Genomic DNA, 17529 nt, shown 5'->3' on the forward strand with positions numbered 1-17529 from the left:
TTGTAATAATTGGACAACATTATATACTTTGGCAAGCATATTTATTTTTGTTATCAATCAAATATCCTTTTAAAGAGCTTAAGTAAAATATTCATTTTCCATTTTATTAGTTGTACTTGAAATTGTAGTGGTATCAGTAACTCAACAGAAGTAACATTCTAAATTTGAGGAAGTTTCCATAATCCACTCGGTAATGATGATGTTCTTTTGGTTGGAAAGACCTGGGTTTCAAATTCTGTCTACAATGCAAAGAGTCCATAAGGGTTTTCAGCTACAGGTTAGTTACTCAGTTTTACACGGTGGTGACAGAGTTTTTTACCTCTCAGAAACTCAGGTTTTTCATTCTGCACAATAGGCAAAGTGACCAGAACTCACATATAATTAAAAGACACATTACACTGCCCTCATAGCATTTATTGCTTCATCCATAATTCCAATCACCCACAACCTCTAAGTTTGAAGAACTATTTAGCCATCTGCAAACATAGCTATCGATGCTTTATTTTATTCCTGTCAGAAATAATGAGAAATAAAATGGTCATAATAAGAAATAAAAATGAACTCACTGAAAGCTTCAGATTTATCTTATCGTGAGTTTTTTTTTGTTTTGTTTTATTACTTTGTAATATAATGCTAAGGATAGCATAAAAACATGTAAAATATTACTTTACATTTTAAACTATTTCTTGATATTTCTAAATACTCTATAGGCTATAATAATTATCAATATTCTTTTGTACACCTCTTTTTAGATCTATAAAGATATTTTAATTTTCATAATAAAATTATCTGAATAAATTTCTAGCTGTGACTATATAATGTGTTCATGTTTCTGTCCCAAAATTTAGGAATATAGCTAGGAATGATGATATATATAAATGTTATAGAAATTTAGGGGAGAGAGAGAGAGGGAGAGAGAGATTAGAGAAAATATCTCTTACAGCAAAATATTAATTTGCTAATAATAAGGAGAAAAAAGAGAACAATTAAAGAACAAAAAAGCCTTGAGAAAGAATTCTATACAGTCTGCAATGATGTGTTTATTTTTAACAAATAACAAAAGAACCAATGTGTGATTGTTTATTCCATATGAATTTTTGTGTATGCTATATTTTGAAAGAATATTTCAGATCAGCTATCTCTGGATGATTAGTAGAGCTTAAGAAATAAAATACCCATGTTATTTGTCTTTTGTAATATTGAAGAGCCTTGTAATTGTTGAAGGACTATTGTGAAACAATCCAGTCAATGTAGAGTATTTTTAAACTGTCATACAATTCCCCCATCTGATGTTTGTATTTCTAATTTTATTATATGATATATATTTTATTTCATTATCTCATTTTATAGAATTTTTTACAAGAAACACTACTGGAAAGTCAGAGTTTTATTACTTTTGGATAATAGTCTGATTACTGCTAAATACTCACCTGATGGTAACATGATTTTCAGATGCAGTTCTAAAATCCATAAGATCACAGTAGATATACTCTAATTGGAATGATACAGAGAAGATTAGCATGGCTCCTGTGCAAGGATGACATGCAAATTCTTGAAGCATTCTACATTTTTATTTAAGGAACCTTCTTGATGAGTCTTTGACTCCATGGGGTCTTAGGTAGTAATAATAAAATTATTATAAATCCAATTTTCTGTTTTACACTGTGCGTAAATCATTTCAAGATATCCTGGACTACGGATATCAAGATATCTGCAGAACTATAGGATTTTATACATAATTATATGAAATCATCTCATGAAGTATGCTGTTGTGTCGTCCCCTTGTGTTTTACGGCCCTTTCTATCTCTTGACTTACTATCATTTATCTTTTAACTTCTATCTCAATATACTTATTACTTAGGCCAAAATCCCTGATGAGAGTGAAGTTGTTGCTCTGTGAGACAAAGAAATGCAAATGGCAGATGCCTATTTCTTTGTCTCAGCACTGGTTCTATCTCCCTTTTCAAATTCAGAGAAAATTTGTTTACGCTGTGCCACCCTGAATCCTAGGGTATACCAAGCATGTAAGACCAAGGAGTTAGAATCAGTCAGCATTCACTCTTGACTTATAAATTTATAAATTATAAAAAATTTATAATTTATAAATTTTAAACTTGCAGTTATGACCTGATAATATCTAAATTTCCCACCTTTCGAGGTTCACTGTATTTTATGAGCAAGTGCAGTAGGATCTAAGTACAGGCAAGACAACATTTATATTTAAACAAAACATTTTAATTACAAGTAGAATACATATATTACACTTTGAAGCACTGAGTTAATCATTCAATAAAACTTTGGTACAGCATTAGCACTCTTACATACAGTTATTTATCCCTTCGATAAATTTCTATCTGAGGAAACCTAATTAATAACATTTTATCACTTAGTCTCGTTGTATCACTCTACTTGATCAAATTTCATTCTTAATATATATCAAATTCCATTCACAATCTTCTCTAACAATCTGACAAATCCTAATCAATTTACATATATATCAGGCCTAATTAAGAACTCTTGTATATCTCTCTCTCTCAAGGTACATTCATGAGACAATGTTCTATTTATTTCTTAAATCTATCACTTAACAGTTCAAAGAGTCTCTAGTAGCACATACAATAAATCTTCTTATTCAATTCTATTAGTTAAAAGACATAAAGTTTTCACCTTACCAATTTGTTGGTATGCTACTTTAACCGCTTCAGTATCTTGTCAGATATCTACCTACGTTGACCGCTTCACTTCACACTTTACTGGATACTCTTTACGATTTTTCTCTATACTTCATATTGGAGGAATCTTGTAGTTTTCCACTATCATGATCTGCTGGGCTTTTGTTTCCGACTGGTAAGTTCCCTTGGTGATTTGGTCGTAACTTCCTCGAACAAAGGAAAACCACGTGGAGGCTTCATACCAGCCGGACTTCCGAGGCACAAGAATACAGCAGCAGGAAAACATCTAAAAAGCCTTGTATGCAGCGTTACTGTTCCTTTTAAATGCCGTGCCACTTTTCTCATTTGTCATCTGATATCTACGTCATACGTTCTCTACATCACACGGTACTAAGTGCTGCTCGTGGAATCCTCTCGTAACTTTCGTAGCGTCACGGTGGAAGGGGGGGGAGGCACCTTGCTACATAACAGATGTACCTGTACTTTCACTACACATTTTTGAAGTCGGCCATTTCACATTTTGGTTGTTATCTCTCACCTAGCAAATGGTTAGTTATTTACATAGTATCTGAGACTAAGCATCTATACACCAAATATAATGAAATTTCACATTACAAAATAAGATAAGATATAAAACTAAAGGTAAAATTTCTATACACGTGCTTCTTCATTTCTGATAAATCATTAATTCTTCTAAGAGAGTGATAATGATGTTAAGTCCGAGTGAAACGTAATTTTCTTTAATATTATGTTTCACTCCAACTTAACAATGCTACTATAAAAAAAGTTCTTTGTGGCAAAGAAAAATTTATTGTCAAAATATTAATATCAGTAACCCATGAATTATGTAATGTACTTGATATTTTAATCAAACAGTTTTACTCATGCATACGCACAAAAAAAATGATTTATTTTAATATTTATGAAATTACCTATTTTTGTTGGTTAAAAGTTTACGCAGTTCAACTTACCATATATTATCATAATTAAATTCACTCATAATGATCACCCTTTTCTTATTTGCCAAACTAATTTACCTGCATTTCCTTCTCACTGCCCTCCATATTATGCGACCTACAGCAACACCGAACTAAATATTTCATCACATCATACTCCTTCAAAACTTCCATTATTTGCTCTTTGCATCTCCAGTTTGGATGGCCATAACTCCTCTGCAATCATTAACAGTACTCATTCTCCCTTTCTATACTGTCTGTCTTCATGAAAACAAACAAACACATTTCATTCTTCCATCTGTATCCTATCAGAATGTCATCGTCATTCAACTATCTCACTTATTCCAACAATTTTTTGGAATAAATGAGATAGTTGCAAATGAACTCGATCAGTGCAACAGTTTCATTCCCCTTATTTAAGATACTTTTAGCACTCATAAACAAACATATAGTTAATTTTTGGTTCTGTGACAAGTCCCACTAACACCACTTCTCAGATGTGACTAATCTCATATCCCTCCAATCACCAATCCTACATCTCTTTTTCATGTGATTGGGGGTCATCCACACTTCTGGCACAGTGTCTCTCTCTCTCTCTCTCTGTCCACCCTGACTCTCCCAATTTCCCTGTCTGTCTATCTTGTATTCCTTCTTACTCCCTTCATTTAATGCAACTTTCTTCTCTCTTTCTTTTTCTTTCTTTGCAACTCTCCAGCCCTACTTTCCTGCTCTTTTAATTCATCTCTTCTTCCTTAGATCTTCTATTTGCTGCAGTCATTACTACCCCTTCTAGCAACAGTCTCTCTAGCTGATCCACATTATATCCATTTAAATGCAGTCTGTCTCTATCTTATACTCCTCCATCCATTCCTGAAATTCATCTCACATGTTCACAAAATGCACTCCTTTCTCTTCACACAGCTTTGCTGTCATACATTCATAATCTTCATGTACCATCTCAGCTCCTCACAGCAAACAGACTATCTTTCCTACCACAATATTATATTTCACTCTCCTCAACGACTTCCTAATATCCATCCTTAATATCGTCTTGTTATTAACCTAATTATTTTTTCCTATTAACAGCTCTTTGCTTTACTTTCCTTACTCCTCATTCCTGCCTCTTCCATGCATATTCATAACTCATCTCATTTCATTCTGTATTTGCTTCATCTTCATAAGAAGGGTGAAATATCTTTATCTTCAAACTACCATCCAATTTCTCTCAACTCAATTCATTCTAAAGTAATGAAATTAACTATCAACAGCCAACTCCTACGCTACCTTGAAGGCTCTCATCTAATAAATGACTGACAGTATGGATTCTGTCACTGTTGATCAACACACAGGATCTATTAACCTATGTTACCCATCTCTAGACAAATCATAAAAAGGTTTGGTGAATTTCAAGTGGTTGCTCTTGATATCCCCAAAGCTTCTGATCAGGTTTGGGTGCAAAGGGCCACTAAGAAAGCTTCCACATTTAGTCTGCTCCCTGACTTCTGCAATTGGATAGTCAGCTTTCTGACTGGATGCTCACTTTGAGTGATGGTGGATGGCTCCTTATCTTCTGACTGTGTACAACTAATGATGGATTATCACAAGGCTCTGTTCTTTTGCCCACCCTCTTCTTTCTATACATAAATGATTGACTCCAGCTGGCTTCCAATCTAGTACACAGTTTTGCTGATGACAGCACATTGCACTCCTCCTTTTCATTTGACAAACCTTGCAAAGCACAAATCACCATGACTTGCAGAACTCTAACTTCTACTACTACCTTAAATTCTGATTCTCAAAACATTAATCAATGGGGTTTGGATGAAATTATCAACTTCAAACACTACTAAAGCAAACACAGCTCTGCATTATTTCTCATAAAGAAGAACCCTGTTCTTCCAATCTTACCTTTGACAATACTCAAATTTCTGTCCAAGATAAGATAAGATTCACCTTGGAAAATGATTCTAATCTGAAATCTCTCTTGGCACGAACATATAACAAATATTGCCTTCTCTACATCCACAAAATTAGGCTTTCCCTTTTGCTCAAGGTGTTATTTTAACTTCAAACAGTTCCTAACCCTATACAAATCACAAATCCACCTGACCATTCAGCACTACTCTTATGTCTGGAGTGGATTCTATATAGAAAAAGAGCAGTTAGATTGATTGACAACTTCTCTCTCACTAATATGTTCCACTGACTTTTGCACAAGTGTTCAGTCTCTGGAACCTGTGTCTTTTATAAATACTTCTATAGCTTCTGTTCCTTAGCATGCACATCAATAATTTCCACTCTTTCATGAAAAATCCACCAAATGTATGCAGCAGCTAACGAACACCCTCTCACACTTCAGCTCCAAACCCACAGCACAAATTTCTCATTTCTTCATTTATGTTTATCCTTTCTGCTGTTATCCTCTGGAACAGTCTTCCATCTTCCACCACATGTGTTTCCCCCCACAACTTTTATTATAGGTTGACCAACCTCTCATGCATGGGCTCTCCATTAAAAAAACAAAAAAACTTCCCACTTTGCTTTCACATCTTGAACCATTTTCTCACTGGCATTGATTCTCTTTACCTTGTCGGTAATCTTTCTCTTATAGCCTTTCACATCCTCTATCTTACATTCAGTTGGCTTACTTTTCTTGCATGCATCCTTACTAATTCCTCCAATCACCTCTATCATACTCTCATTTATATTTCTTACACTGTCTCTCACTTCAACTCCATTCTCTGTGGCACTCTATATTTCATGCCTTTCACCATTAATATTTGTCACTTCATTTTCCTGCTTCTGACTCCTCTCACATTTCTGATCCTCACCCATGAAACACTTCCAGCACATCTTCTCCACTATTCCTTTCATGTAAAGGAAGTTGACATGATGATGCTAAATCAGTGTAATACCAAGTTAAATACTTCCTGTGCTGTTTATAATCTATATGGGTGATATTATTAAGAAAGTAATATATTTAACTTCTTTAATATATGCAAATGATATCATCCTTTTAAAGAAATCTATTGTAAGTCTTCAAGACTGATCAATCAAATAGCAAATAAATGCTGTATGTACATTCAAGGAAATGCGAATAATCATTTCCCCCTAACTCAGCAGATCCTTGGAAGTTTTGATTTTCTTCTCATCTGAAATTGTAGTAATTCTTATTAGTAACTTTAATAACTTCAGTTGGCTCTCTTTCTCTGCTTCTTCTGAACTATCAGTAGACAAGATGCAAAAGAACTGCAGGTAACAATTAATTTGTTTGAACAATATACATAACCATTTGAATTCTTGATATTTCTATTCCCTTTTCCTGAAGCCTTGATCATTTCCTTTATCAGTAATCCCTCTGATTATGCTGCTAATTTATCCCTTTCTCTCTCTCTCTCTCTCTCTGTGCAGGCAATTTCAGATTCTCTTTTCTCATGAAACATACCATGCTTTACAGGCTAGTCTGTCCCTTGTTTGGTATGATGCTATTCCATTTCCATTTGGTAGTACTGTTAGAATGCCAGATAGTTAATCTCTGTAATTTATATGCTTATTTCTTTTTTGGTCAGATTATTATTATTTTATTTATTATTTTTTTTGGTGTATTCTGATTCAAACCTTGTTCTGAATGTATTACCGAAATTTTCTCATCGGCATGTATACTTTCATTCCTCATTTCCACTTCTGAATTCTCATATTTTATCTAAAGATTATTATTATTATTATTATTACATCACACCCACAGAGAGTCCAAAGACTCATCGAGGGAGGGCATCTACTCTACAACTCTTCGTCTCACTACTCCACCAACCTTCATCATCTACCACCAATGCCATCTATTGCCGACTACCACCACTAGTACTTTCACAGACAATCACAAACATCCATGCCCAAGGCGGGATTCGAACCGCAGCCTTTTGGCTGGAGAGCAGATATGCTAACCACTCGGCCAACCAGGCTGGCAAAGATATTTCTCTATATTATTCTATGCCTCTTTCTCTCTCTACTGATGCTTGTAATATCTGTCTGCGAATATTACAAGTATCGGTAGAGATAAAAGCTTGACATCAGTCTGCATACAGAATCGTGAATAACATAGATAAGAAATAGCAAAATCCAAACTGGTAGTCATTGATTAACTGACATTTTGCTGATGATTTTGATAGTAACTTTAAACTTGCATTTTGGAACTAACTCCTATCCTATATAGTTTCTGTGCTCTTTCATACTTGGCTACAATCTATCCCATGTTGATATGGCTATATCCTATACTCAGCCTCTTCCAAAAAAAGTGAGACAAACTTCTGTTATCAAAGTATTGAACCATTGCTCTTACTCTCTAAAATACTGAAGGCCTATAACAGTCATCTTTTTTCCCCCACCCGATTCATTTTGGTAGTTAAGCTCCCAATGATCTGGTATGAATTGTGCTATTTTAAGTCTAATGAACCTTTGTTCAATCCACCTTTGGATACTCAGCATTTCTAGGACATTTGATTTGATTTGGCATAGAGGCCTGTTCAGAGAACTGCCATCACCTTTTCATACTAGATAGCAAATTTCTCTCTATATGTCATGGTGGAAGACTTTCTCTCTCAGATTTTTCTACCAATGCAGGAGTGCCACAAAGCTCTATCACCTATCCTTTTTTTCTTCTTACATAAATTACTTTTCATAAAGGAGGCTTTAAAACTCTGGTGGTAGATGATAGACTAATGAAAATCCCAAGAATGTTGATAAAAGTATTGCAAAAACTATCAAAGAAAAAAATTCAGCAATGGTTAGATAAGAATATGATACTTTATGGAGAAAGCATAACTTTGTGAACGGTTGGTAATGCCTTAATAATTTACAAACTTTTTATAATAGAGTGACCGATGAGTTGATTAAAAGAAATGGCATGTGATGCTACTGCTGGATTTTGCAGAAGTGTTCAACAGGATACCACATTGAACTCTCTTATGCAAATTGTAACAAATGGGGATGGATATGAGGATATTTGATGATTAGATATCAAAAAGTAGTATCATCATTAATCATCATCAAATTTCTGCCATGTACTATCATATCCTGTATACCCTCAAGGGGTGTACAGGATATGATACTACTACATGAAAAAAATTACATCATTACTAACTTCCTATCTACAATTTTCCTCCAAATCAGTCTGTTACTTGTCAAGACTCCAACATTATCAGATCTTATATTTCTATCGTCTAAGGCACTTTGTACTGTATCACTCCACCTATATCCTGGTCTTCCTTTGGGTCGTTTTGCTGCCAACCTGGCAGAGAACACTTGTTTTGCTAATCTTTCTTCACCCATTCTGTTTAAGTGACCATACCAGCTGAGATTAGCTCTGCTAACGCATTCCTGGATGCTGACAATGTCAAGTTCTTTCCTAATATCCTCATTTTTAATATGATATTGCCACTGATGCCATCTGTTCACGCCTATAATCTTTCTCAGGACTCTCATATCTGCGGTCTCTAGTCTTTGGTCAAGTGTTTTACTTCTGACCCAGCTCTCAGATTGATAAATTAAAATTGGTTTGAACATTATCTTGTATACAGCTAATTTAGTGTTTTGACTAATTTCTCTCTTATTCCATATAAATTTATTCATTTGACTTCCTAGCATACCAGCTTTGTTGATTCTGTTGTCTATTTCCATATTTAACTTGCCATCTTCACTAAAAATCGTGCCTAAGTAGCTGAAATGTTTTACTTGTTCTATAAGTTCTCCATTCAATATGCAGTTGATATTTGCAATGTTTCTGCCTATTTTCATTGTCTTTGTCTTTTTAATGCTGATGTTCATACCATATCTATTACAACAGTTATTCAATTTAGTCAGGGAATCTTGCAGACTTGTAGTGGATTTATTTAGAAGTATAACATCATCCGCATAAAGCAAAGAGCTGAGATTAACACCTCCAATTTTGATATATCAGGTTTAATACCACTTTCCTTCATAATGGGATCCATATAGATAATGATTAAGAGAGGGGATAATGTACATCTTCGTCTGACACCAGATTTAACATTAAACCATCTTCCTGTACTTCCTTCAATTCTAACTATTGACTTACAACTCAAATAAAGACTAAGTACTGCTTGATATAATATCTACGAAACTTAAATACAGATTTTTGTTATACTCCCATGATTTCTCAACTATCTGTCGTAAAGTGAAAATCTGATCCTGACAGCCTCTATTTGGCCTGAATCCAGCTTGTTCATCACCAAGCTTTTCTTCCACAATCCTTCTCAACCATTTCTCACGTATACTTGCATATATCTTACCAGGAACACTCAATAATGAAATGCCTCTGTAATTCTCACATTCAGTTTTATTTCCCTTTTTATATATGGGTACTATGAGAGCTCTACTCCAATCATCGGGAATTCGTCCCTCCATCCAGACCTTCTGTGCTATGCAGTTCAGCCACTGTAAGACTTTTATACCACCATACTTCAGCATTTCTATTCGAATATCATCTACTCCTATTACCTTTCTACATTTCAAGCCTTTGATGGCTTTTTCTACTTCAAGTATGGATATGTATTCCTGACTGCATGCCTGATCAGTGTTTTTTACCACTGTACTGTCATCACTGCTTGTTTCATTTAGCAGTTTTTCAAAATAATTACTCCATACTTCAAGGATATCTTTTTCTCCCATTTTCATGTTTATCATCTCTAACTCCTGTGCTAAATTACTGTGCTAATTACTGTGCTAAAAAGTAGTATGGACGAGAAAATGCAGAAAGCAGATGACTAGTGGTGCGCAGCAAGTCTTTGTGCTTGGACCACTATTGTTTAATTTGTACATACAGTAAATGATATAGGAAATAATTTGAAGGGAGATATTCAGTTGTTTGCTGATGATACAAAGTTGGGTAGGGTAATAGTTAATAAAGGCAGTGTAAAAAGTTTGCAGGATGATTTTAATAAGCTGACAGTATGGACAGAAGATAATTGTTGTCAATTTAATGTGAAAAAGCATACAGTTATGCATTTTGAGATAAAAATGTTACAAGCTATGTACCACATTGAGGAAACTGTACTCCAGTAAATTGATGAAGCTAGGAATTTGAGGGTGTTGGTAAATAGAAATTGAAATTCAGAGGGCATATCACTAAGTTTGTCAAGTTAGCTCATAGGATTTCTTAGTTATTGAAGAATACACTAACAAACAGAGAGAAGGAAGTAATCATTTCTTTTTATAAGGCCCTGATATGTCCATATCTGGATTACTGTGCTAAGATCTGATCACTTGGGTTTCTTTGGGACCAGGAACTATGCGAGTGGATCCAGAGGCAAGTAACCAAGATGATGATTGGTCTGTGGAATATACCCTATGATGTTAGAGGAAATTGAGAAAAGGGCATGAGGGCTATATTTTTTACTTGCAGAAAGGTGAATGAGTGGAATTGGTTGCCAAAGTCAGTTGAAAGTGCTTTATCTGTGAATGAGTTCAAGGAAAGGTACAATAGATATTGTGCTTAGTCTGAAGTGTACATGGCAATGTAAGAATAACAATAATAATATAATAATGTAATAATAATAACTTTCTGTTATTAACTTTTCCATAGTTTTGTTTATGCACACTCTATTCCTCTAATTCATTTGACAAACCCAATAATGCTTAAATGATCCAAGCTTCAAGATTTTCTACATTTGGTGTTTTAAATATGAGGTTGGTCTGGAAACTTCTAACAATGATAAAACGAATTTACAATTTCAAAATTATTTTTATTTTTCAACATAATCTCCCTTAAGACTAATACATTTATTCCAGCTATGCCCCAGCACTGTTATCCTGTCCCCATAGTGGTTCTCAGTAAGATCTGCAAAATACTCATCTACAGCTGCAATCACCTCTTGGTTCAAAGAAAAATGCTGTCCAGTGAGGAAGAGTTTTAGTTTTGGGAAGAGACAGAAGTCAGATGGATCCAAATCTGGGTAATAGGATGGATGTTCCAACAATTCATAGTGCAGATCCCTTAATTTTCCCATTGCCAAAACACCTTTGTGGGCAAGTGCATTGTCCTGATGAAAGACGATTTTTTTCTTCTGCAAACCAGATCTTTTGTCAGGAATTTTTTCATTTAGTCTGGTTAAAAGATCGGAATAATATTTCACGGTAATTGTTTTACCTCTTTCAAGATAATTAATAAACAGAATGCCTTTAGCATCCCAAAACGTCAATGCCATCTTTCCTGCTGATGGAACCGACTTTGTCTTCTTTGGTGCTGAACAACTGGCTTCTGTCCACTGTTTTGACTGCTGTTTGGATTCTGGTGTGTAATCGTGAATCCAAGTCTCATCCATAGTAATAAATCAACACACAAAATCAGTTTTATTCTTGTTAAAACATTCCAAGCACTGTTCAGAGATTTTCATGAGAGTGCATTTTTGATCTTCTGTGAGCAAGCGTGGCACCCATCTTGCACAAAGCTTTTTCATTTGCAGTTCTTCATGCAAAATATATCTTACACATTATTTTGAAATGCCTATAGTCTCAGCAATTTCATGCACTTTGACTCGCCAGTATTCCAATTCCATATCGTGCACTTGATCAATGATTTCTGGTGTTGCTAAACTTTTTGGACGTCCTTCATGTGGATCATCTTCAAGGCTGGTCCAACCACATTTAAACTCAGCAGCCCATTTCTTAATTGTCGAAAATGAAGGAGAAGAGTGCCGATAAACTTTTATGAACGTTGAACGAATTTCTTTTGGCATTAAACCTTCTTTTACAAAGAATTTTATAACCTCACAATACTCAATTTTATCCATTTCAATGGATACACACACAACACTTTTGCTTCAGACAGCTGCATAAAACAAACTACGTGATAGAATGACTTGCAATTTCACATGGATGCTTATGACAGATGTAGCAACTTAAAAAAAAAAAATCTTGCCGGTAGTGTTGCCATCTATGGTTAAGGCCAAGAACTTTTCAGACCACCCTCGTACTCATTCCCATGTCAGTTTTTCGATAGTGTGAAAACAACAAAATCATATTCAGTGCTACAGAAATGAACAATTCTGTGTTCTTTCTTACAGATAAAGGTACCCTTCTCTTGTTCTTGAAAATACCCTGATTACTAGACAAGATCAAATGTTTCTTTCTTGAGCTGATTATCTGCAGCTTTTACTGCCAAAAATGCATCATATCACATTGTTTCCTTTGTTCTCTGAAAACATGTTGTTCTTTTCAGCTTAAGATGCTACCTTTCATCTGTCTGGCTACTAACTCTATCTAAATCACAAATATGGCTAGTCTTAGAATACTTAGCATTCATATTTTTAATAATGTACCAAAATCTCTAAAAATACTCCTACAAAAGAGGGCTGACTATCCCTCCCTCACACTCACAGACTTACTCCAACCCTCAGACATTGTCTCTGCCATGTTGTATTTCTAGAGGCATGGATGCTCTTCCATTGAAATGACATCCATCATTCCTCCTCCTCTCTTTGCTTAGCCTATAATATCAGAAGCAGTTACTGCTCACCACCTATTCTTAATCCATTTGCAAATCTATAAAACTTGTTTCTCCTCCCCTCTCATTTCAACTGCTTATCTTTTCTGGTTCAGCCTTTCTCACTAAGTGTTCACTAAGGACTACAACCCCCCTGATATCTTTAGAAAGAATGTTCGTGTTTTATATCTTAATTTCTGGCTAGATGGTGTACAAGTTCTTCAACTTCTCATCTGTGGGATTAATAATAAAAAATGTTATATAGCTTAGAAATTATTCTAGATCCATTTTATCTTAAAAGGGGAAGAAGCAACATTTACTCGGCTTCAGACTTTTCCATTTTTTTTAATAAAAATCTTGCCTACAAAATATAAACCTGTTGCGAATTAGAGCTGTGGATGAAATAAGGGATAAATAATATAGAAACTCTTCTATAGAGATCAAGCAGTACTTTTCAAGGCAATTTAGGTTATTAAAATGGTTTAGTTACACTAAAGATAATCATACAGAATCTGCTGAAGACAACCACAACATTATGAGATTAAACCATGCAGGTTTAATCTCATATTGTTGTGGAGAACAGAGGCTATCCATTTGACTAACCATATAGTAGCAACAATATAATAGAAAAATCCATTTAACAGCCAGTGTTAACAACCCTCTGAATTATCAGTGAACACTAAATGCAGCTATTTCCTAGGAACTGACTGTGATAAGCAATTTAAAAGGACTGAAGAAATCATGCTATTATCCTTGACATGTCCAAAGCATTTGATTAGATTTGCCAGAGATCTTTGGAAAATATCTCTCTTCTCATGTTTTTTATTTGCATATTGCAATTAATGGTGTTCATTCTGGTCATTATTGTACATGAATAAAGGTGGATGACTTTTTTTTTTCATGATCTTCTAAAGAAGAGTTTATATTCTTTTTTTGAATTATTAGTGATCTATTTCACTAACTGCAAATTTGTTAATGGTATGTTAATCATGTTAATCACAATATGCTATATATATATATATATATATATGCTTCCTTTTTCTTTCTTTCTGCTTTATTTTTTTTCCTCCAGCAATCTTGTATGAATAAGACTTAACAAATATTTGTAATAAACGTTATAAACATCGTTCTCTGTAAAATTCTCCAATAATAAAAGAATAATCTATTACAATTCTCCAGAGTTCAGTCTCATTAAATGAAATTATTCTCTCTGTCTGATCTTAATTTTGACATGTGAGCCTTCAAACAAGAAGTGATTTTTTTTTTTTTCTTGGAATAATGAGAACTCTGAACTTCTTTTAGAATGTATATATCATATCTAAATCTAAAATATATGTCTTTTTTTTTTCCCCTTTTGGCAATACTTCTCACTTGAATGGCTGCTCCATTTATATACCTTTCCAGCTATGAAACCGGTCCTTTCCATATTATAAATGCTATTCATTTTTTGAAATTATGGATTCTACAACTGTGTTAAAATAACTCTTTTTATTATCCCGACATTTCGATCTTCATATCAAGATCATTATCTGGAGCATACATAAATATACAAGACAAGCTGCATTATATTTCAAACTATAAGCTAGAGAAACAATGATTTGATCACATGTTACTCACTGGCATGACCTCTAGTGGGGAAAAAAAATACATCAAGCTAATTTAATTGTTTTATTACATGAATAAACATTTTTGCTTACAGATGGTTTTCTTCCAGTAACAGTGATGTCCTATTTCTATTATTACAATTGTTATTTTTGATTTAAAAAACAAAAAATTATTTATAAATTACAACTTGAATAAACTTTTTTATAGATTTTTTTTGCTTAACAGTGATGTCCTATTTTTTTCTGTATTAAAGTTGTTATTTTAGATTTAGGATCTTGGATTTTCTAGATTCCTGTTTATAGTTGTTCTTAGAGAGGAAGGATTCGTATGGGACGAATATATTCCTTCCATATGTATTGGGATTTTTAGACTATCGTTATTGTTTAGATTGGAGTGGTTGATAATGATTGTCTACATTACACCAAAACATGGTATGCATGAACGCAAATTTAAGGAAGCCTGTGAGATCATTATCAACCATCCCAATCTAAACAATAATGATGGTCTAAAAATCCCATACATATGGAAGGCATATATTCGTCCCACGAATCCTTCCTCTCTAAGAACAACTATAAACAGGAATCTAGAAAATCCAGGATCCTAAATCTAAAATAACAGCTTTAATACAGAAAAAAATAGGACATCACTGTTAAGCAAAAAAATCTATAAGAAAGTTTATTCATGTTATAATTTATAAATAATTTTTTGTTTTTTAAATCAAAAATAACAATTGTAATAATAGAAATAGGACATCACTGTTACTGGAAGGAAAACCATCTGTAAACAAGGATGTTTATTAATGTAATCAAAAATTAAATTAGCTTGATGTTTTTTTTTTTTTTATTACATTACATGTTACTCACTAGAGGTCACTAGTGAGTAACATGTAATCAAATCATCGTTTCTCTAGCTTACGGTTTGAAATGTAACGCAGCTTGTCTTGTATATTTATGTATGCTCCAGATGATGATCTTGATATGAAGATCGAAACATCGGGATAATAAAAATAATTATTTTAATACGGTTGTAGAATCCATAATTTTGAAAATGAACGCAGATCACCATGTAACACTAAAAGAAAGGATATAAATCCTATCCTATTCTATTGTAAATTATGTTCAGAGAAGAGCAGTTATATTCATTAATGATCCCTTTGACCTATGTAGCTTTGAAGTTTATTTTCTGTGCTTAATAACATATATACTTAATGAACAACAACTAATCATATTCCATTTGCCAATGAACTTTGAACACACCATTAATATGGTGTGTTCAAAGTTAATATGGTGTAGACACACCATCAATATGGTATGTCCACAGATGAAGAGTGCGTGAACACCTCCATTTGTGTTTGTGTGTGTCCTGTGGGATAAGGTCCTTCCATATGTCTTATATATATATATATATATATATTCTGGACATTTTTATTCAATTATCTGTTTATTTAATTATATAAGATAGCACAGTCGTGTTTTTGTTTATAGAAAGAAACAGCCATATAGCAATAATAATTAAAGAACTTTTTATTAAATTATTAACTAGTATTTTAGGTATAGTTTATACTTATAGTATTGCATAAGTATAGCTTATAGTAGAGCATATAGTGGTAGTAGTTCCTAGTACTCAACACTATTTGAATGATGGTGGCAGCCGCAGCTCAAATTACGAATGGCATGTCACCAAGTTCTCCCCATTTAAGGACTACATTTTGCATAGCATACTACAGGATTTTGTGGTATCAATGCTTGTGGTACATGTGCATCTTAGCAGTTGGGTATGTGGCAAGTGAGAGATAGGGGAGTACACATATGCAGAAAATGTAGGAAATGGGAAGAACTTCGTGAGTTAGAGATCAGCATAACCAACCTTGGCAGCATTGCACCAGAGGCAGGAGAGTGACCTAGAGAGATGAGTAGTGTGATAGAGGGTGAGAATAACAAGTGAAATATGAATAAAAAAATAAGAGTGAGGAGTATGGAAGGTTTGAATAATTGAGAAGTTTTTGGAGATAGTCTTAATTGGGAGGATGAATGGCGAGCAAAAGTGGGTAACTTGGAGAGAGAGAGAGAGAGAGAGAGAGATAGATGAGCTGAAAGAGGAGGTGGAATGTCTCAGGAATGAGTTGAGAAGTATGAAAGATGAGATTAAGCCAATGAAAGAGATAAATGCAAAGCGAATCAGAGTAGGAATGATAGGAGAGAATAAAAAAACAGTAGAAGAGAGTTATGGGAATGATAGAAGAGGAAACTAGAATTTGCAAATGAAACTAGAAACTAGAAAATGGTAATAACAGGAATAGAAGTAGCAGGGTACAGCATTTTTCAACAGGATAGGAAGGAATCTGGATGTGATAATGTTAGGTATAGAAACAGTGACATTTTTATGCTTTATACTAATGTCAGGAGTATCTGGAATAAAGGAGAGGAATTAGTGGCACTGATAGCATCAGCCTGTCTGAAGATTATGGGGATCTCTGAGACATGGTTGGTAGAAGATGATAATAACAGGAGTAGAAGTAGCAGGGTACAGCATTTTTCAACAGGATAGGAAGGGAAAACATGATGGTGGAGTACTGCTTATGATAAGTGATGACTTATGTCCTCTAAGAGTGGAGGCTTTGGAGTACAGTGACACTAATGGTTTTGAAAGCATATGGTGTGAGGTAGAAGTGAGCATGAGAGGATATTTAGTGCAGTGTTGCTATAAGCCAAGGAGCACAGAGGATGAGGAACAGGAGATGTTTAGAAGGTTGGACTTGGCAAGTGCAAGAACAATGATTGTTTATGGCAATATAAATTG

The 17529-nt window shown here is 34.1% G+C and overlaps 1 protein-coding gene and 1 non-coding gene across 2 annotated transcripts in view; both read left to right on the plus strand.

Annotated features, from left to right (window-relative positions):
- LOC150109564 (protein Obscurin-like) overlaps positions 1-17529 on the plus strand; it is a 1271613-nt gene that overhangs the window by 175022 nt on the left and 1079062 nt on the right. The gene's annotated exons all lie outside the window — the stretch shown is intronic.
- Positions 1468-1572, plus strand: LOC150109567 (U6 spliceosomal RNA). The gene has a single exon (XR_016550578.1). It is a non-coding gene; the product is annotated as a U6 spliceosomal RNA (small nuclear RNA).

This window comes from Typopeltis vanoorti, chromosome 2, assembly GCF_054136105.1.
Source record: "Typopeltis vanoorti isolate ZY-2024b chromosome 2, IOZ_Tvanoo_1.0, whole genome shotgun sequence".
NCBI lineage: Eukaryota > Metazoa > Arthropoda > Arachnida > Uropygi > Thelyphonidae > Typopeltis > Typopeltis vanoorti.